This window comes from Vicugna pacos, chromosome 11 (assembly GCF_048564905.1).
Source record: "Vicugna pacos chromosome 11, VicPac4, whole genome shotgun sequence".
Taxonomy (NCBI): domain Eukaryota; kingdom Metazoa; phylum Chordata; class Mammalia; order Artiodactyla; family Camelidae; genus Vicugna; species Vicugna pacos.
In genome coordinates, this window is record NC_132997.1 from 41,231,336 (window position 1) to 41,254,357 (window position 23,022).

The window sequence follows — 23,022 nt, forward strand, 5'->3', positions numbered from 1 at the left end:
TCCTTTTGCTACTTAATCCCACATTCCAAACTCCTGTTCAGCAACATCTTCCATTAAATTCTCTTTACATTTTCTTGGGTATTTCTAGCATCTTTTGAAATTCAAATTACGGAAATGGATGATTTCTTAAGACTCCACCTCTACTCTTTGCAGGAAACTAATTACAGACGTCAGTTACAATTTTAAGTGAAAACTGTTTTCCTTCCAGTAAGATGGTTCTGTTGACATGGCATTCCAGGAGGATTCTGAAACAGCCTGTTTACCTCTGCAGTGCTAGAAGCATTTCCACATTTCATTGCCTTCAGGCACTCCCCCAAATTATTTAAATTGGTTCCCCGACATCTACAGCACAACCCTGGAATCCTTTCCAAATATAGCAAACACACACATATACACACAGGGAGAAAATTACAGAATCAAAATGCCTTAATACTTCTCAGTAAATTCTATTAGAGCCTAGTAGCAGGTGTTTCCAGTCAAGCCTGAGGCTTTGCCTCCATAGTTTTAAGTTCCATTGTGCGTTCACCCAAAGCCCACCAAGGAGTACATAAAATTCCACAATAATTGCTCATAAAAATTTCCCCCACACAAATTAAGAACAAGTCAGGCAACCACCCAACTGAAGAATGCAATTACATAGTTAAAATTTCACTAATATGGCCTGATTTCCATTCCCAAATCATCCCATATCATTTCATCGTATGGTATTATTCTCTTCTCTTTCCTTTTTTCTGAGCAAAAGAAATACCAAGTTAAAACATATTCATTCATAGAGACAAAACCCGGCTCTAATTCCCCACGATCCACCCGGCGCAAACTGTCATTGAGCACCCCTCCCCTGTGGTGTCTTACTCTGCTGGACTCACCAGGGACTTGTTCTCCCAGTGGAAGAAAACAACGAACCTCAGGGATCAGGTCCTAATGGTTGGTTCTCCTCTTAGCGCAAAGACATTTCTAGAATGTGTTCTATTATGTAGACATCTCCCCCCAGGGAAATCCTTCATGCACCACAGAAGGGACAACTAGCCAAAGCCTTCATTGTCCTGCTCTCCTGAATGCCACAGCACCCACCCACACTCTGTATTTCCAGGAAAGAGGCCACTACCCCAAAGTGTTCACCCCCAATAGCCATGACCACTGAAACTCACACGCCATCATCAAAAAACTCTCCTAGGGCTTTGACCCTTGACTTGCTTGATTTCCTTTTTCTCTCTTGATTTAACGGAACCTCTTGGGTATCCACTACTCATACCAAATACCCTGCAGCCCTTTCAGTGGTGGCTACCTTTCTCCCCATAGGCCTTGTACCACTATGTGTGGAGGTAGGGTCAGTATCCTTCACTCTCCTCACTGAAGCACCCCCTTTCCTCTTCATGTCACTACTCACCATGGCTGTTGCTACAACCTAGACTAAGCCACCAGCACCTCTTACCTGGATTACTGCAGCAGCCCCCTGCTTTCAAACTCACTCCTCTATAGCCCGTTCTTCACACACATCCACCCCACCACAGCCGAAAGGCCCAGTGTTATTACATCCCTGTCTACCTCTCCAAAATCCTTCCCTTCTCCTTGCCCGTTTGCCCATTTTTCACCAGCAAGTGGCCTTCTTTCTCTCCTTCCAGGCTTCCCACTTCATCCTGCCAGATCTCCTTGCAGTGCTCCCCAGCTAGATCTCCAAGTAGGTGTTTCCTTCCCAAATGTCACTCTTCAGAAGGAAATAATAAAGATCAGAACAGGAATAAATAAAATAGAGACTAAAAAGACAGTAGAAAAGATCCATGAAACCAAAAGCTAGTGCTTTGAGAAGATAAAACTGAGAAACCATCAGCTAGACTTATCAAGAAAAACAGGGAGAAGGCCCTGATAAATCAAATCAGAAATGAAAGAGGAGAAACAACAACAGATACCACAGAAATACAAAGGATTATAAGAGAATGTTATGAACGGCTATCCACCAACCAGTTGGACAACCTGGAAGAAACGGACAAATTCTTAGAATCATACAACCCTCTGAGACTGAATCAGGAAGAAACAGAAAGTCGAAATAGACTGATCACCAGGAAAGAGACTGAACCAGTAAGCAGAAAGCTCCCAAGAAACAAAAGTCCAGGACCAGATGGCTTCACAGGTGAACACTACCAAACACACAAAGACTTAATACCTGTCCTTCTCAAACTCTTCCAAAACGTTGAAGAGCAGGGAAGACTTCCTAACCCATTTTACAAAGCCAACATCACCCTGATACCAAAATCAAATGTCACCCTTGATGGTCTAACTTAAAATCCCCTTTCCCCAATCATTTTCTATTATATTACAAATTTTATTTTCTTCAGAACACTTACCAATTCCTCAAGCCATCTGATTTATACCTATATATGTAACACATACATAAACATATATAACATATAACATGTATGTGTGTGTGTGTGTATAATTGTATTTGTATTTCTTTGCACGGTTATTTTTTTCACCAAATTAGTCTATGGCTCCTTGAAGCCAAGATTCCGTTATTTTTCTACCATCTGTTCAGCATCCAAACCAGCACCTGAAACAGGGTAAGCTCTCAATCAATACTTGTTGTCTGACTGGCTGACAAATATAATTAAATAAAATGTAAAGTCGGTAATTTAACACCTAATCCTGAGGAAGTTACAATTTACACGACTATTTTACATTCAGCTGATGCTTGAATTTTCTAATTTTGTTGGCTCATTGAGAGAAATATTGCCGCCTTGAAAAAGCACAGAATCATATTCTCTTGGGTAGTTAAGACTTAGGAAGAAAATCACATTTTTAAGGTGAAATTTACCCTGCGTACACACATATTTATCCCTACCAGGTTCAAGCCCTCTCTTGTACAGACACATTTAACATCGCTGAAAGCCAATTTTCCCCATTGAGACACAATAACTGTTTGAGAGAGGTACTAGTTCCTTAAGCAAATAGACCGTATCATCACGAATTCACTCAACATTTATCATTCTCACGGCAGTGTGCTTCTCTAGCCCAATATTCTCCGTCATATGGTGTTTCTCCCACGTTTAAAACAAACACACAATTAGGCTTACAGAAATACACACCTCACAGTTTTAAAACATTGAAACTCCACCCCGTCCTCGTGGCTTGCTAAATCCATAAGGATCAATGAGGTTCCACAGAGGAGGATCACTGAGTCAAAGGGGAAACATCCGTTACCTGAGGCCTCCTTCTGCCCAGGATAAACTCCACCAGGCTCATAAGCACAGGTGTGAACCCCTGTAAGGCTCTGCCCAACACATCATTTTTGCCATGTGCGCTCTGAGGCCTCAGGCTCTCTGGCCCAGTGACCGAGCACTGCCAAAATCCACCCACACTGTGGAACTGGTCCTGAGGGCTAACAGTTCACAGCATCTCTCAGTCTACGTATGCTGTAGCTGGTCTATGGTACCACTTACTCTCCGGAAGACATAAATGCACACACGCACACAGGTGATGTTCCACGCAAATTCTTTAGCCCTCCCTCTGCCCTCCCTCCAATGAGAGAAGATGTCCACTTCTCTCAGACCAGACCAGAGTGAAGACAGATGCCACCTATTTGCACTCAAGCTGTAGCGGGGCAGGAATAAGCCAATAACTGGGCTACCTCTAGCATCCAAAGTTTTAATACCCTTAAGACAGAACACGCTCCCTTTTCCTTGAGCTCTCCCAGCATCAGCTAATCATTTAAAAGGAGTAACAATCCGTTCATGGTCGTCAGATCAGAGATTCTGAACTCAAGGCCTGGGAATACATTGTACCATCTGCCCTCGCCTTTGCATCCCCTCTGCCAGCCTCAGTGGCAGTTTGCATTTTCCAAAAATGGCTGCAACGATGTCTTCCATCGCACCTGCTCTTCTTACGGGTCTGTGTTCTCTCTCCTTGAACGTGGACAGGCCTCTATGATTGACTCCACAAATAGAATGTGACAAAAGTGAGGCTGCATGAGGTGCGTGTCATCGAAGGCAGTGGAGCTGGGTCTGGTTCTCTGCGACCCTCACTCTGGGGGCCCGGCCACCGTGCTGTAAAGGAACCCAAGCAGTCTTGGTGGGGGCAGGTGTGCCATCAAGAGGCCTATGTAGAAAGGAACCAAGGCTCCCAGCCCTCAGCCAAGCTGAGCCCCCCGCTAACAGTCAGCAACCACTCGCCCACTCGCCAGCCATGTGCGTGGGCCATCGCAGCGGTGGACGCCGAGGCCCCAGGAGAGCCACTCCAACTGCTGGGGATTCTGCAGCGCTGGGCCTCCGTCCCTCCCTCACTAGGTCCTACTCAAGTGGCAAACACTTGAGCTAAATCGACTGTTGCTGTTTTAAGCCAGGACAGTTAGCGCCGATTTGTCACACGGTGACAGTTACGTCCCTTCCACTTCAGGGACATCCTCCCTATCAACCAGTTGAGGTGGTGCCTTCTGTGTCCCCATCCCTGGATTTGGCATGGGGATGTTTGGCCTCATTCAGCTGACTCTGCATCAAAATGCTATTTGCCCTTTCAGTGCAGTAAACTTAGCTCTGTCCGCCTACCCTTTGCCACACCTGCCCTGCCTTGCTTTGGATGCAAGGCCAACCCCATTCCCTTCTCAGGAAACTACCCTTGTCTAGTCACCTGTCCAAGGTTTATATAAGAACTTGGAACGCAAGCCCTCTGGAGAGACTAGAAGAGAGAATGGACTTCAAAAATGAGAGGCTCTCTAAGAGGTATAGACGTATGTGGCAAACTGTGACACGGAGCCGGGCATCCAGGAACGCCGAGGATGGAGCATCATATAGAGTCACATTGTGAGGACCCAGGCAGAGTTCCAGGCAGGGGTTAAGGGTCAAATGAAGTGAGGAAATGCTTGCAAAGTCGGGGAATCAGAGCAATATTCTACTGCTAATCAGTCCATGAGCAGTGGCTCCCAACCTAAGCTGCTATTCCTGGCAACAATTATTAAGGTCACTCCCCACAACCTGTCATATCCAGTAACCTTATCAGCAAAAGGCATAAGGTTAAGTGGAAATTTGTTCTCAGAAACCCACCTGTGTCCTAGGACTCACACCTTCCCTACAGATGCTTAGAGGCCATTATTTTCTGCGTGTGTGTCTGTGTGTCTGTGCGTGTGTGTGTGTGTGTCTGTGCGTGTGTGTGTGTGTGTGTGTGTGTGTGTGTGTGGCAAAGCAAGATCCTTTATTTAGGGTTACCTTTTGATAAAGCCATATGTAAGACAATCCACAATGATCTATCATCTCCAAATCATGGGCCACAGCGTACAATCTGGGTTCCACCACTGACCAGCAGTGTGACCTTAAGCAACTCACTAAATATTTCTAAGCACCTGCATTTTAATTTATAAAATGGGGATGATAAGAAGAGTACTCCTTCTCAAAGGGTTTAAGATTAAATAAAACAACATAGTTAAATTATCCAGTATTTTTGCTATGTGATTTATAAATTCTGGATTCTCTCCTTCTCCCCGTGTATAAAACGTGGTGAGCCTGCCCGGGACTGCCAAGCCAGACCATTTGTCCTCATGCATGATTCAGAGCTTAACCCTGCCGTGTCCTGACTCCTGGGGCTGATCCAATTAGTCACTTACAGGCTGCAGATTCAGAGGTCTTGAGACCACGCTAAAAACTCTCATCAGAAATGCTCTCCTCTCCCATTTTCCCTGATAGTAGCAATCTTATTTCATCACCAAACAAAACCATATTCTCCTTCTTGGCCGTGTCGAATGCAATCGGTTTGCCACCGAGCCTCTTAGAATATATCCGTAAAAAGCAGCCCCACCTCAGAGCCAGGGTCAGATTCGACTCGATGATGGCAACATTCTTAATGAAAGTCAGCCAGCGGGGCTTCAGAGAGTCTGCCCAGTGGAAGCACAGCAGGAAACAGATGGGGTTAATCTTCAATGGGGCTCGTGATTTTCCAAGCTTTAAAGCATAGCAGAGCTGAAAATAGCCAATTTTTCTCCATATTTTCACAGTGGCATCCTCTTTAAGCCAGCTGCTTTCCATAGATGTCTCATCGCTAGGGACAAACACCATAGGTAAACCAGGGGGCACTGAGACCGTCGGGATCGTCTCTGTCTTCTGAGTCCTGCAGCTGTATTCTGCAGGTCATGGGATGGGACCATCCCACGGCAGTTCTCCCCCTCAGACGAAGTACAAATATGTCCCAAGAAAACCTCAGAGAAATGTGCTTTGTCCCTGGCAGTGTGCAGGACTCAACCTGTATCTTAGTAAAGAATCTCTTTAAAGCCTGCCTTACATAGGAGTGGAATCCCAAGGTCAGCCCCGATGGAGCGGTGCTTCCAGAGGAACCATCCACAAAGCGAGAACCTGTCTTTCTGGGGCAACAGCCACAGCCCCAGCTCCCTCATGTGACCTCTGAAATGCAACACTGACTTCAACAGAATGGAGAGCACGTGAGCTAGACAGACTTACGATCTAGACAAGGAATGGAGGCTCCAAACCACCAGAGAGGAATCATGCTTATAAAGCTGCCCTCAAACACAGAACCAGAGCTTCAAGAAAAGAAACTAGGAGAAACAAGGATCCATGGGTGGGTAGGGTCTACAACAGGAAGGTGGTTGGTCTAGAAGCCCGGGGGGACAATTTCCCTCGTCTTCCCAGGGAAGGTTTCATTTGGGAAAGAGAGAAGGACATGGCAATAGTACAAAATTATTAGATTTGGATTTTTGGAGCAAAATTGAAGATAACAAAACTGTGAGCTTTTAGCCAAGGTGATAATTCCCAAGCCGGTATCCAGGGACCAACTGGTCTCAGAAGGAAGACTCAAAGCTGAAACAGGAGAGAAATAGCTAAAGTGAGCAGAGAATCTTGTCGTGTATGCACACGACATAACAATGGTCAGACTCTCTTCTCTCAAAGCACAGTTGTGGTACCCTCACCACTACCACTGCTGAACTCTGTATAGACATGATAGCTTCAATTCACCTTTTCCCCAAGAGTTTTCCAGAGTATTTTTCCAAAAACGACAAACCTTAAATTCTCACTTAAAACTCCAATGTTTACAGGTCTTTTTTCTCCTGTTTCTTTATGTCGGTGTCTAGAAAAACCGGTGATGGACAGACTTTGTGACAACTATTTGCACTGCCATCTAGTGGCCAAACACCTTGTAGGTCCCCATCTCCAACCTGAAGAAGGAAGATGAACCACGTAGCTTTAGTTCTGAACCAACGTCAAGTATTCCTCTGTCAGTCTTTGAACTGTTTTAGTTTATAGGTAGCTGGAATTGTTCTCAGTACTCTCCCATGGGAAAAATTCAGCCTGAAAATCCAAGGGCAGGGCAGGGAGATAAGTGTTTTCAATGGTTATTGGTCTAGGTCCAAGAGAGGAATGCCTAAAAAAGCCCATGAAACAAATTCCTAAAGAAGAAAGAAGCTATGGCTTTTAAATGACAACAGTAGTCATAGTTTACTCGAAGAAACAGTTGCTTCAGGTCATGACGTTTATTGCTTTCAGCATCTGCCAAACAAAACACACAACATACTAGGAGAAATTAAAATAGTGTGGGAAATATGCCCATGTGCTACCACCATGCCTTAATGGAAGGAACTCAAGTTGGGCACAATTAGATGTAAGAATCTATCATACTCAAAAGGTCCTGAATTGGAGAGAGAAGTGGCCGAGGTAAAGGAAGTGATCTGAACTTTCTTCCGACCACCAAGAAGGAATGGTTCATGAAGAAGAAATCATAGAAATGTAGGAGAAAATCATCATATCATCTCATAATAGCAAAAGAGGATCAGTGGGGCAAAGCTGAAGGTATGCACTAGATCTGAGAAGGCAGATTTCAGAAATTTCAGAGAAAGGGTAGGCAGGATTCTAAGTCATGATACTTTTGGAAGGAAGATCATTCTCAAAACTGTGACTCTGGTGAAAAAGAAGAGGTGGAGAACTCAATCGTACGGTCACACTGGGGGCATCCACTGGGCAAGACAGAACCGAGTAGAGGCTAAGAGCCTGGCCCTGGTGTTTGGCCAATGGCATTTGAACCTCGGCCCCATCACTTTGTAGCATCTTGGGCCTGTTAACTAACATCTCTACGTTACAGTTGTCTGATCCATAAAAATGGAGATGTACCAGTATCTTTTCTATGTGATCACTGTGATGGCTGAATAATACATGTAAAGTGCCTGGCCACCTAGTACAGCACAGTTAGATGGAAGCTACTATTACCTTTAGGGGCCAGGATTTATTCTAGGTGAAGAAAAAAGGATGAGGCTTGGCCCTTGCCCCCAAGCAACTGCTATTTTAAATAACTAAAATGCAGTGGGTAATGACTAGAACAATACAGCTTTGGCAGCCTCAAAACCTCCCAGGAATTGGATGTGGAACAAGTTCATCATTTTGTCAGTCAACTTATCAGACTGTTATTTAAAGAAATCACTGAATCTGCCCACTGAGCAGTAGCTAATTCAGATTGTAAAAGAACAAACTCAAAAGATGGGAAGGAGGAACGTGATCAAAGCTGATGAACAGAAACGTGAAGAACAGACCAGGGTGAGCTGCAGTTTGCAAAATGGTAAGACTCTCAATAAGGCTTTCTCAGCTATTCTGAGAGCCTGGAAAAGTCCCAGGAAGAGGTAAACTTGGGACCCATTGTGGACTATAGACGGATAAAGGAAAGTAAACCCCCTTACATTCCATTTGCTTCTCTTGCTCTGAGAGGATAGTATTTAGACTGGAAGAAATAGGATTAAGCCACTCTAAGAGAATTAAAGCCTCAAATTCATTAGGAAATTGTAAAGGCATCCATGTTCCGTTAGTGTTTTCAGATCTCTTGGCGGACGACAGTAGAGCTCAAGGCACAAGGAGAATTTTCAAATGGAATCAACAAGCTTCTGTCAGCGATCTTTGAGAAATGAAAGTGAAGCGGAAAGTTTCTGATAGGCTGGAAACCACCAAATGCTATTTTAATTTTCAAGAAGCAGAATTCTGCAAACCACAGACAGGGGGCTTGGCAAAGACAATGTGCTGTCATAAAAAGCACTAAAGAAAGGAAGCCACAAAGAAGAAAAAAATATTCCTAAAAACAAGGGATAAATCAGTGACCAGAGCAAGAACACAAGAAAGGAAGGCTCAAAACTGTCTGAGTGCACGTCACATGCCGAGCACTCTCCTGGTACTTCTATATACATGATCTTAAGATTTAATTTCCCAAGAGCCATAGGTATCATTATGTCTACTTTCATAGATGAGGGCACTGGCATACAGAGAAGGATTAAAGAATGAAGAATCTATGACCCATTTTACAGCTAAAACTACATATTCAGAATTCTGCCCTTGGAGAAAGAGCATCAGGAATTCTGGAGAAATAGGAACATTCCAGACTCTAAAGAGAAGCAAGGTAGACGCACTGGAGAGAAAACACACTTGTCATGCCCAGGACAGTGTGGTACTCAGGGAAGTCCTACAGGGGGGACATGGTGGCAGACCCCTTTTGTGATGTCTTTCCAGCCTATAAATGACCCCTCTTTCTGAGAACTACCATGCCCCTTGCAGAGATGCACCTTGGCACTGCTCCAAACCCAGCTGATTGGACCCAATCTGGGCCAATGAATCTTCCCCCACAGGTTTGGATATCGGAGGTAGCAGTCAATCTCTGCTGGACACTTGAACTGGCAAGTGATGGGAAACTAAGCCTAAGATGACCCTATTTGGTGTTATTCACAGGCACAAAAGAGAAAGGAAGGCAAGGATGACAAAGAGGCACAGAGGTGAGGCTATGCAGCCCTGAAAAACAGAGAATAACCGTGGCTCCAGATGTTTGGTCAGCTCTTGACTCTAGTCTCCTGCGGGCTTATATACATTTCTTGTTCCTGGGTGCTCCTGGGGTATGCTTACAGACCTCACAGAACTTGACCTTCAGTGCTTAAACCAGCCCAACCGAGTCTGGTGAAATAGTAACCAAGATGCCTGGTGTAGACGACCAAGCACTAGTAGGATAGATACGCTCTCCTCCTGAAACACGAGTCTGATACATGATGGAGAGTTAGGCATTCTGTACACACATATGGATCATAATTTTACCCATATTGCCTGCAGGCAAATAAAATCAAAAGATTTACTGCACATCTAGAGATTTTAGAGACCTGAGGGAAAATGGAAGACTGTGAAGACAATGGTTATATTTTAATTTTCTTCTTCTTCCTAAAGACCATAACTTTGTGAGAGAAAGAACCATGCAGCATCAAGAAAGGAGAAGCTAACACAAGATGCAAGTCTCCCCACTCATGGCTTTGCATGAGAGAACGGCTAAGTCACCACACAGGACTCAGTCTTTGGGGAAATTTTTTAAGGATAGGAAAGAATATGAGACAGTGGGCTTAAAAACAGGATCAAAGATGACGAAGGGCAGAACTGTCAAAGAAGATGAAAATTTCATCAAAACATTATGCGTCTGGAGGGGAGGGTATAGCTCAGTGGCAGAGTGTGTGTTTATCATAAGCACAAGGTCGTGGGTCCAATCCCCCGTATCTCCATTAAATAAACAAACAAACAAACAAACAAACCTAATTACCACCTCCCCCCAATTTTTTTTTTAATTATGCACCTGGAAACTAAGAAGGCACCAGATTCAACACAGAAAGGATTCTCAGATAAAAATAATAAGTAAGGAAGTTAAGATGAGAAATTACATTGTCATTCGGGAAAGATACTACTGTGAGGGAATCCATGTAAGTCCCTTCCTCCCCATTTTCTCTTGAAATATCCATGACATTTTCTGTCAAAGCGAGAAAGGTCCACGTTAACATCAAAAACGTTCGACAAGAATTTTGACATAATCCCTATTCTGGAGTGAAAGTATACTCTTTCTTACCAAATTTGGAGAGCATTAAGAGATGGCACCAACAGCCAGCCCAAGCCCAGAACCCTACCTCATGAGGGATATCGGGTCAAGGGAGGAGACTGGCTGTGGCCTGACCTCTAGGGGCCAATTCAGGACTTAAATACCCTACCTACAGCTGAACAGCGAGGACAGGACTGAGACATCTCACCCTGGTAGCTCACACTGAGCTCACGCTCCAGGCCATGATCCAGTCAGAGCCTATCTGCTCTCGTCTGAGAGGTTTAAGGGGAAGGTGCACCAACTGGCCTGGGCCCCAGCCCTCCTCCTGTTACTGGAGAAGTACAAAATGAGCGATGCTTTTCTGGTCCTCACTCCAAATTGAAGAGAACTCTTTGTTATGAATCATAGTCCATCTTTGGAAACATCTGCTATGCTGAAAAGACAGAAATAACAAACTTTTTCCACTGAGACTACGAAGTTCAGCAGCACCGAGAAATCAGTATCACTCAACTCTGATTGGACCTGAGGATTAAGAATGTTCCTTTAACAATTTCCCAACCCCAAACCCAGGACTTGGATGATTCAGTCTTGTCCATTAGAGGAGCAACAAAAGCAAAATTGCAAAGCAGGCTCTCAAGAAGCTTGATCTCTGAGAACACTTGAGCAAATAGGAAAAAAGCTTAAAATCATAATGAGATATTTCCATGGCATCTTCAAAAAAACACTTAAATCTCACTACAGAACAATTTAAATCAGTATTGGCGTAGATAATAATAGAATTGATGTTGCAGGAAAAAAATGAGTAAAATAGAAAATATTTGAGATACATACAGAATGTCAGAGAAATTAACACAATGGAAAAGAATATGAATAAATGTTTCTTATACCCATGTTCTACCTGACTGCTCTGGTTGCTGGGAATACAAAAATGAAGAAGACATGTGCACTTCCCCGCAAGATGATCACAGCCCAGTTTGGGAGGTAGAGAAATAAACAGAATAACAACCTAGATGTTATTAGCTGCTACCAACTCACTACCCTAGAATTGCAAAAATATAACATTTCTTACAGTAGCCACAGATGCTATACAAAAAGGAAGATAACAATAAGACACCAAGAATATTCAAATGCACTTTAAAAAGAAGACATTTTATATATTTTATTCTTAGGACACACTAATACATGCAAAAAGCTAGAAGCAAAGCATTAGTCTAAATAACAAGATGGAAATTAAGAATGCTTCAACAGTCTATTTTGGGGGAAAAGGTAAATTTTATAAAATTGTATATCACAATCTGTGAGATATAAACACAACTGTATACAGAGGGGAACACAGGTGCTTTCAGTGGTTTCACCATTTCTAATACTATGGTCCCATTAGGAGACGGAGTGATAAATAAACTACTACAAAACAGAAAATCACCGGAAATATGACAACAGAAATAAAAAAGACAACAGCAAATCTATCCAAGAGAAATAGAAAGATTTTTTTAAAATTATAAAAGACTTCTCTTTCCATAGCTTGACTGCAGAAGTAAGCATTTTCCTGGTCAAAGGAATTTTATTAATATTTTATATTATTAAAAGAGGAAAGAAAGCAAAGAAAATAAAAGGTCTTGGAACAAAAGGACAACTTGAAAGTAAACAAAATATGGAATAGCTGTAATAAAAAATTCAATATAGGAGTTATGGTTCTGGGGAAGACAAACTAAGTACAGTCCACCCTGGCTCTTCCACTGAATGCAGCTATAAAGCCTGACAAAACGCATGGAGCAGTGATTCGAGGAATCTGAAAAGTAAATATCAGCAGGCAGACTTGGGGAAAAGACGAGAATCTAAAGTGTCCCCAGCTGATGGCAAATTTACCATTTTTCCCCCTCTGGCATTCCATCAGCCCCAAAAACCTGAGATCCAGAACTGGGTGCCAGGGTGTGGAAAGAGCTCTAGGACAAGCCCTTTGGTTTCAGCTCAACAAACAGTGAAGGGAATTTCCAGTACTCAGAGAGAGTGTGGAAGTCCTCTGGGTTTGATCTTCCATTCCTTTTTTCCTTGCATTTACATGTGTCTCAGCCCCCAAGTGATCTCCTGTGGCAGCAGCAAGAGCCCAAAGGAACCAGAACACTGAGAGGGGAATTATGCTGTGCAATCCATGGAGCTCTGGTCCCAAGAGGGTGGGTCAAACCCCTACTTTTTCTTTTTCTCTGTCTGCCCTCCTGCTGCTTGTCTCTGAAGGCAGAAGCAGCTGAAGAAGCATACAAAAGAGATTGGAAACTGAAGCCCCAGCTTTCTGGCCTAAGGATTAGAAACGGGAAACCCACAGAGCTATGGAGTAACGGGCAGGAAAGTGTAGCAAGGGAGGAGCTCAGTAAAGAGACGCAACACTCACACAGTTCCTGGGCTTACCCCAAAGTTGCGCATGTGTGTGTGTGATTTAATCAACTTAGTAAAGAATCAGAATAGAACAAATCCCCAGCACTCAAACTGACCACTGGGTGGCATGCATATAAGAGAGCTCAATGCTCATAGCAGCACTATTTACAATAGCCAAGACATGGAAACAGCCTAAATGTCCATCAACAGATGACTGGATAAAGAAGATGTGGTAAATTTATACAATGGAATACTATTCAGCCATAAAAAAAACCAACAGTATAACACCATTTGCAGCAACATGGATGCCCCTGGACAATGTCATTCTAAGTGAAGTAAGCCACAAAGAGAAAGAAAACTACCATATGAGATCACTCATATGTGGAATCAAAAAAAAAAAAAGAACATAAATACAAAGCAGAAACTGACTCATAGACATTGAATACAAACTTGTGGTTGCCAAGGGGGCGGAGGGTGGGAAGGGACAGACTGGAGTTTCAAAATTTGTAGATACTGACAGGCATATGCAGAATAGATAAACAAGATTATACTGTATAGCACAGGGAAATATAAACGAGATCTTGTGGTAGCTCACAGTGAAAAAATGTGACAATAAATATATGTATGTTCATGTGTAACTGAAAAATTGTGCTCTACACTGGAATTTGACACAACATTGTAAAATGACTGTAACTCAAGAACAAAATGTTATAAAAAAAAAAGAAGAAAAGAGAGAGAGAGCTCCAAATAACATGGCAAAAGCTTTGAAAGATGAATTAACTTTGGAACCACAGCTCACAAAAAGTGAGCATGAATGTACAGGTTGATGATCTGCTAGAACAAAAATGATATGATCCAAAGAATCTTTTTTAAAACCCCAGAGATTCATAACATCATATTCAAAATGTCCAGGATAAAATCCAGAATTACTCAACATATAAAGAACCAGAAAAATATCAACCTACAGGAGGAAAAATCATTGCATGCTAATGCCAACAACAAATGCTAAAATTATATGACAAAGAACCTGAAGCAGCTATTATTAAAATGTTCCAGCAAGCAATTGCTAACATTTGTGAAACAAATAAAAAAAAAGAGAAAGTCACAGCAAAAAAAAAAAAGGAAGATATAAAGAATCAAATGGAAATCTTGCAATTGAAAAATTCAATCACTGTAATTTGAAAAAACTCACTAAAGGTCTCAATATCAGAATGAAGATGACAGAGGAAAGAATCAGTGAACTTGAAGATAGACCAATAAAAATTACCATAATCCAGCAAAGGACGTTCTGAGATTCAGAAAGAAGGAAATCATCTACACCTACAGGAACTGAATGACCCAGCTAGGGGCTGGGGGAGTATCTGTGAGACTGGGTTCTCAGTGTGCTCAAAGGGGCCAGAGCATAAGATTGGATAAGAGATACAGAGTTCAGAATCCTGCAAGAAACCTAGGGGTTGGTGCAAACTTGCTGTTAAGGTGATTCTTAGAAGGACGGAAAAAGCAACGGCCCACTTTGAGTGATGCTGAAATGCCTGAATTTCTGTGGCAGATGGTACAGGAAGGGATTAAAAGGATCAGGAGGTGGGGGTGCTGGAATGGATACATTATCTGAAGCTAAAAGACCACCAGAGGATTATGCTCTATCAAAAGGCCTTTGGGACATCTAATCATTAAGGTCACCAGGAACGCACTTACTAAGAAGTTCAGACATGTCTCTCCTCTGCAGCCTGGGGCTAATAGCTGGAGAGGCTGTCACAGATTTCAGCTCACTAATAGCCACGGGGATGATAGCCTTTCCCTCCCCACAAAGCCACAGAGGCCAAGTGGTGGTGCTTAACTATCAGAAGTGGGTTTTGCTTTCATGCTTAAATGGTAGAAATGCGTCTACACTGGACAGTGGTGTCCCGTATTCTGTCATCCAAGGAGGTGACTGACTGTAGAGCCTGGGGGCTTCCATTTATGGCTCATGGGTGGACTTGCTAAGGAGGAGGCATGTCTCGGGGAGGGGTAACAAGAATTGCACAGAGTTTAGTGCTGTCTGTCTGGGATTTTACTTCTGGCTGCCCCGTGTGCTAGCGACACAACTTGGGGCAAGAATACATATCCGCTCTGGTTCTTAGGAAGGATAAAAACAATGACACCTACTTGAGGACCCTGAGGATTGCATGTATAAAGTTTCTACCAAGGGATATGACATCAGCAGGTGCTGACTTCCTGCGAATTTTCCTCCCCTGCTGTACCTCCTCCTCTTCTCTGTCCTCATGTATCGGAGCTGAAATCAGCCTCTTGATACATTCCTACTATCTTGGCTATGGAAGGGAAACTGTTAAGAATTAGGATGTACTAGGCACACTTGATGCTCGGCACCAGAAAGGTTGGTTTACAGGCATCCACAACTCAGATGGAGGTGAGTAAAACTGCTCAGGCCCCTTCCCATCTGGCCTGGTCCCATAAATCTCCCCAAGATGCGTTATCCTGACAAACAGCACGCTCAATGTGGCAGAGCCGTAAGATCGATGCCATTGATAGGCAGGAATGATAGGATTTCGTTAACTCCTGATGCTGCAGGGCAGAGGACTCCTGAAATGTGTGCATTTTTCACCATCAAGTGGTGTGACTCTGACCACCTGCTCTACCTCGATTATGCAAAACAGATGACGGGCAAAGCGAGAGGATGTGTTCGAGGCTTGCTGACAAGAGGGAGGGATTCGGGGGCACAGGAAACAAAATGAGAGACATACAGCAGTGAGACGAGAGAGGCTTCAGCTTCCTGGTACTTTTCACCAGCTCTGCTGTCTCTCCCAGACCAGCCACCAACCTCTTTCTTTTTCCAGTCACAGCTGTATTTCTCTCAGCAGGCGTCAACAAACGACAGCCCATGGGCCAAATTCCATCTGTCATTTGACTTTGTAAATAAAGTTCTATTGGGACACAGCCATGCCCGGTTGTCTCTCCATTCTCCAGGCCTGCTTTTATGCTGCAATGGCAGAGCTGAGCAGTTGGGACAGTGACCTCATGGCCTGCAAAGCCTAAAATATTTACTACCTGGACCTTTACAGGAAAACGTTTGCCCTTCAGAGCAAACTACACCAGCTAAACCTAGCCTGTGTCCTATGGAACACTAGGATACTTGGAGTTGAAATCCTGTAATATTTTCTTTTAAATCTCAAAATGTAAAGAGTTTAGACCTCTCTGGATTACTCAGAGAGGTTTCTGGAAGAATTCTCAGAAACCATATAATACTTGGATATACCATGAATCTCCAAAGGAATGGATGTTTTATTCTAGGAGTTTTAGCATCATTTTCAAAAAGAATGTGCCCTGGGGCAGAGGCCTTATGTACGATTACTTTATTAGGAAGTGAAACCCAGGGAGCCTGACAGGGACAAGGGGGAAGAAGCAGAGAAAGCCAAGAGGAGAGATGAGGCTGGCTGCCACCAGATGGGGGTGATGCTGCCTCCTTTGTTTTATAGCCACAGGAAAGAGGAAATCTTTCCCATCAACCTGTGTAGGCTCAGAGTAAGACCCATGGTGACAGCAGGCAGTGGAAGACACAGGTGTATGCTTGAGACGAGGCATCCGTGGCTTGTCCCCACCTGCAGAGTCCATGCAGAGCTACTGGCCAGAGATGCAGCTAGAACAAAACGAGGATGAATCAGAAAAGATCTGAAGTGGTGCACATGCACTCTGATGCCAGGGAACACAGAATGCTGGGTTTCCCAAAGCTACGGAGTCATCTTTCTATGAGTACCCAACTGACATGTCAAAAAGGACCTATAGTCCTCATGGCGGTGTAGACGTGCCAGGCTCGCCTCTCTCTCTGCGCTTCCCCATCTCCCTGTACAACTGCAGCCCAGTGCCTGCCCTTCTGACTCCTCCACCACCACTGACTCCTCCTGAATACCTTCCAAGCCAGTGACCTTGAGAGAGACCCAAGATGGAAAACTGGCTTGGGTAGCCCGATCAGAGTGCTCAACTTCTATGAGCTTCAGTTTCCAGAACTCTATAATGGGACCGACAGCATGGGGTGATGTAAGGAATTACATGCTAACGCACAGAAAGGGCTCTGCCCACAATAGTTACATCATTTTATTTATTCTTATTCTTATTACTGGATCATTTGATATTGCTGGCCTTGTATGTCCATAAACCTGCCTCTTCCCTGCTTCCCTGTTGGTTCCCCTTACCTCTCTCACTTTTTTCCCCCATCTTTCCAAGTCACTTTCTGCTATGGACTGAACTGTGTGTGTCCCCACCACTGAAATTCATATGTTGAAGCCCTAACCCTCAAAATGACTGTAATAGAGACCGGGCCTTTCTGGCGGCAATTAAAGTTAAACGAGGTGCTATGGTGGGACCCTGATCCAATAGGATTAGTGCCCTTATAAGAAGAGACAGCAGAGCACCCTCTCTCTGCACGTATACACACTGAGGAAAGGCCACACACAGACACAGCAAGAAGGTGGCCATCGATCAGCCAGGAAGGAGGTTCTTACCAGAAACCAATCCTGTCAGACACTGATCGTGGACTTCCAGCCTCCAGTGCTGTAAGGAATCAATTTCTGTTGTTTAAGGCACCCAATATGTGGTACTTTGTCCCGGCAGCCCTGACACACTAACACACCTTCCCTGACTCCTCTTACTGCTTTGAAATGGAAGTGCTCCTCAGGGTGATGATGGCTCAGTCCTCTCCATTCTCACACTCCCCCCACCCCCAAGTTTCATCTCATTCCCTCCTTTGACTTTACCTGCAACTCTCAAATCCACATCTCCAATTCAGATCTCTCTCTGAGTCTGAGCATTTAGAACCAAATTTTGAAATCTCTCTCTGACATCCCACTCAGGGCGTCCCACTGGTACAGTAAACTCATCATGTCTGAGGTTAAACTCATCCTATGGTCCCTGAGAGTTCTTCAGTCTTTTTCTTTTTGCCCAATCCTCTGTAGAATGAGAAAGGACAGAAAGAGAAGTAGATAGGGGTACAGAAGGAAGGAAAGATCGGCAGATAAAATTAGAGGTAACATTTGAGCACTTATCCCACGAGCCACATGCTATGCAAAAGCACTGACGTGGATCAGTTGGTTAGATTGGTGTAATTAGTCCCATTTTACAGATAAAGAAACTGAGGAATGTTGAAGCCTCTTTCCTGGGATCAGAGTCAGTAAGTGAGAAAGCAAAGTTTGGAGACTGGGCAATGGAACTCTACAGCATGGCTTCCACCAGGGCACCAGACTTTGCTCAGGCAGCGTTTTCTGCTCTGTCTGGACAAGCCCACGCCCACCCACGCCCTATCTCTGCTCCTCACACGCAGGGAAACAGCAACACACTGTTTTACTGCCTGCTCTCCCTCTTCTCTCCTTCTCCATCACCGCCCACTTCACCAGCACTATTTCCATAGCCTAGGACTGTCACACTTCCCCCCGAGAACGGATGCACGTGTCACAGCGTGTGTGAAGCTCTGCCTCATTTCTCCAGGTAAAATTCACCACCCCTTCCCCATGCTCCCTCCTGCACGTTTTATTTTTACTGCTAGCAAAGCACACATTTCTTAGTGTGACAGTGAGCTCTGTTTGTCTGCCCCACTGGATCCCTAGCTCCAGGACTGCGGGCACTTGACTGGTTCATCTCTGCGTGCCCCATGCATAACAGGGCGGCTACTCCAAGTGCGCGGTCACTGAGCGGCTCTAACTGATGTTGATTCAGCTACAAAACTACCAAGGCTTTGGCCGTTCAGACCAACGGGGTGGAAAGGAGCTGGGAGCTGGCCAGGACCTGTGATTGTGGCCTGGAAACAAAAAGGGGTACCCATGGGAAACTTTCATCAGAGAAGAAACTTTTTTTAAAGGGAGGAAATTATATCACAGCTAACTCAAAAATATCAAGCATCCCAGGGGCAGAAGGATGCCAACCTCTTGGCCCAACTTCCTTCCTAAAGGAAAGAGGATTTTTGCCAATGACAAAGCTCAAACTAGAGGTTACTGTCCTTCACATGATCAGGTAGTTCGGGGGGCGGGGGGGGCGGGGTGTCTAGGATCAGGCCACTTTCTGTTTAGGAAGTACTCCCATTGTCCCCAAAATGTCCACATCACAGAGACATATATGAACTTCTCAAAAGTATAAGAATATGTACATATCAGAGCACATCAACATGGGATAAGTTCTAGCCACAAATTTAGGGCTGAAAGAAACATTCATTCCTCCATAACCTATAAATCAAACTAAATCTGTGTGCCACCAGGGTGGTAGAAACTTCCAGCTCAAGACCTCTAGGCAGAGATGGCAAATTGAGCATTTGCCTCCAAAGCACCCTCTCCCATAGCCCACAAAAACTACAGCAAAGAGATTTTGCTCAAAAAGAATACAATCAAAAGGACCAGGAGAAGAAAAGATGATTCCTGCCTAATTGTGGAGGCTGGGAAGCAGATGGGTGAGGGGTAACCAACTTGGAAATTCTAAGACAACAGTGGGGAAAAAAAAAAAAAACCACCAAAAAAAAAAAAAAAGATCCAGATAAGAATGCAAAATCCTCAAAAGACTTAGGAATGGGCAGCACTGCGTATCACCTCCAGGAAGAAGGCAGAATGGTGGGGATGGCTAAGAAAAGGAGGACCATCTGTAAACTGTGTAACTGTTGGATCCTGAGCTGACAGTGCAATATTTTCAAGGTGACCCTTAAGGAACCCAACCCAGCTGACCACTTACTGGCTGAGAAGTCTTGGGCATGTTTCTTTAACAGTCTGTGCTTTAGTTCCTGCATCTGAAAAAAATGGGGCGTTAACACTTTTTCCCTCTTTCTAAGCTAGGTTTATAAAGTATATATACCCAAGCCTGGCACACAATAAATTCTAATAAATGAATGAATGAATGAATGAACAAATAAATAAATAAATCCTCACTGCTATTACACACCAGTGAGCAATGACCTCTTCTGCCCTTCAGCTGGTCTGAAGACATTTTCTCTGGAAAGAATAAAAGAAACTCTCTGTGAACAGGAGAATACCACACACAGTCAGGGGCAGAGGGCACACAGGAAACAGAAATATTAGGGAATAGTGCATACTAAACACCAATCACCCACTTTCTTCTCGGTTCCCAAAACACTGGCAACCAGGCCACACCTTCCCCACAGGAGGTGGGAATAGCCTTTTCGGGAGAACCTGACCAGCACAAGGGGAAAAAACCAACAACACTGACACCAGAGGTTCTCCAGTAAATGTCTTCAGGCTGACCATCCTACAGAAAAGCACACAGTCCAGAAGCCACACCCAAGCATTTAGAGTTTGCGCTCATTTCTTAATTAAAACCTGAACAGCCAATGGCTATCAAACAAGGGGAGGGGAAAGCCTCTAATATGGAATACAGAGAACTAAACAGGAAAGAGAAACTAGCAGAAAGGAAGAAGATATCGCATCCATTCAAAGAAAAACATTATAGGATATGATAAAGGAAAAAATAAAATCAGAAAACAAAAAGTTACTTTTGGAAATGTGGAAAACATGAGAGCAGAAACAAAGAAACTCAATAGAATGATCGGAAGATAAGTTTTAAAATGACATTGAAAATAAGCAAAAAGGAAAGAGATGGAAAATATTTTTAAATATACAATTCATTTATCAAAAGATCCAACATCCAAATAATATGATTTCCAGGAAAACAAATGGGAGAAAAGGATCAGCCAAATAATTCAAGCAAATTTCCAAGAACTAAAGGTCATGATTTTCAGATTGAAAGGGCTCACCAAATGCCCAGGAGAACTGATAAAAATAGACACACTCTCAGATTCAGCATAATAAAACTTTAGAAAAGTGAGGACAAAGAGAAGATTATATAAGCTTTCATAAAGAAATATCACAGACAAAGGATCAAAAGTCAGATGAATTTGGAATTCTTAACAGTAGCACCAGGAGATAAAAACAATAGAATGATGCCTTTAGATCCTGAAAGAACCTTTTCCAATTCATACTAGAATGCATACCTAGAAAAGCTATCAGCCAAATATAAGAGTAGAGGAAACAAGATGTTTTAAGATACATAAATTCTCAAATACTTTACCTCCTTCGTAAACTACTGGGTGACAGGCTCCCCCACCGAAACAAGAAAGTCAAGTAACATTATAATTCAGTAGACATCAGTAGAGTACTCCAAAGATTCCCCTCAGTAGTAGGAGAAATTAGCCTGAGACTAAATGCTGATCTATTTGGTACTGCCGAACATGGATTAAAAGCCAGAACCAAAAGTATCAAACTGTTTCCAATTATTTTAACTGCTTATCAGAATAAATTGTGAGAGCGTGTATCCAGCACTCAACAGATAGGATTTACAATGCCTAGCTTCTAACCAAAAATCAGCAAGCATGTAAAGAAGCAAGAAGATATGACCCAAATGAGCTCATCTATCAGACACCAAAAGATAAACCTATCAAAACATACCAGAAATGATTGAGTTGATAAAATTAAAAGTCTTTAATTAAAGACATTGAAACAAATAGTATAACTGTATTCCATCTGTTTAATAAGGTAGAAGAATGAAGTTGAAAAATCCCTTCAATGGGTCTAATACTGGGGAGGTGGGGAGGGAAGACTAGTCACTTGAAGACATGTCAGTTGGAAACGTTCAAACTAAAACCCAAAGGGAAAAAGTACTGGGGAAAAAAAATGAGCATCAGTGAGTTGTGTAACAATTTCACACAGGCTATCACTCAGGTTATTGGAGTCCTCAACGGAGAGAATGCAGATGGGAAGACAAAATACATCTGAAGAAATAATGGCCGAAATTTTTGCAAACTGATAAAAAAAATTATAAATCTACAGATTCACAAAGTTCAATTAAGTCCAAGCACAAGAAACATGAAGGAAACTGTGTTATCGCACAGGACTACTGAAAACCAATGGTAAACACAAAAATCTCAAAAGCATCTGGAGAAATAAAGATACAGTACATAAAGAGAAACAAAGATAAAGTGGTAATGGATTTATAAGTAGAAACAGTGCAACCAGGAAGATAATGGAGCAGCATTCTTTCAGGACAGAAAGAGAAACAAAAACAAAAAAAGCCAACCTAAAATTCTGTAACACTGAAACTATCCCTCAAAAATGAAGGCAAAAGCTGGTGTCAGACAGGTTCCTCAGGGATTACTGTGAGCAAGGCTGTTTACCCCATTTGGATCTCACTGACACCTGGGACCAGCCATGATGCTCAGTGGTTGACTGAACTTCCTGGGGAAGCACCTTGAGCTCTTCTGGTCATACAGGGGGGCGCATTTTGTTGATGCCACTTCTCCTGTCACTCATGACTTCTCAGATCGCCCCTCAGTCTTCCTGGTTGACACTACCAACAGATGTCCTGCCCACTCTGGAACAGAAACAGGTGATATTTTTCAGCAGAGGAAACATATGTGCTGATGAGATGTCTGGGGGACTTGACCTCAGGAAGACCAGTGAGTGGAGAGCCTGATGCCCAGCAGCTCCAGGATGATGACACGGAGCCCACCAAGGTGGAAATGCTGAGACTTGCTCTTGCACGAAATCTTACTTGGTCAATTATAGAAGAAGGCTCGTTGGAAGTTTCCTGAGGCCAGCTCCAACATGCTATCTTTGTAAGGCAACGTATATACATTTTTAAAAGAATAATTGTTTTCTTCTGCAAAAAAAAAAAGAGAAAGAGAAGGCAAAACATTTTTTTAAATGTTAGACATCCAAACCTGAAATAATCCATTATCAGCAATAATCCAATATCAGACCTGCAGTAAAACTGCAAAAAAAAAACTGCAATAAATGTTAAAGAACATTTTTTTAAGATAGAAGAATAATGATTCTAGACAGAAATCTAGATCTACACAAAGGAATG

At 43.2% G+C, this 23,022-nt stretch overlaps 1 pseudogene; it reads left to right on the top strand.

The window, feature by feature from the left end:
• The first annotated feature begins 8,459 nt into the window (after positions 1–8,459).
• Positions 8,460–22,747, top strand: LOC116282346 (nuclear pore complex protein Nup85 pseudogene; annotated as a pseudogene).
• The last annotated feature ends 275 nt before the right edge of the window (positions 22,748–23,022 follow it).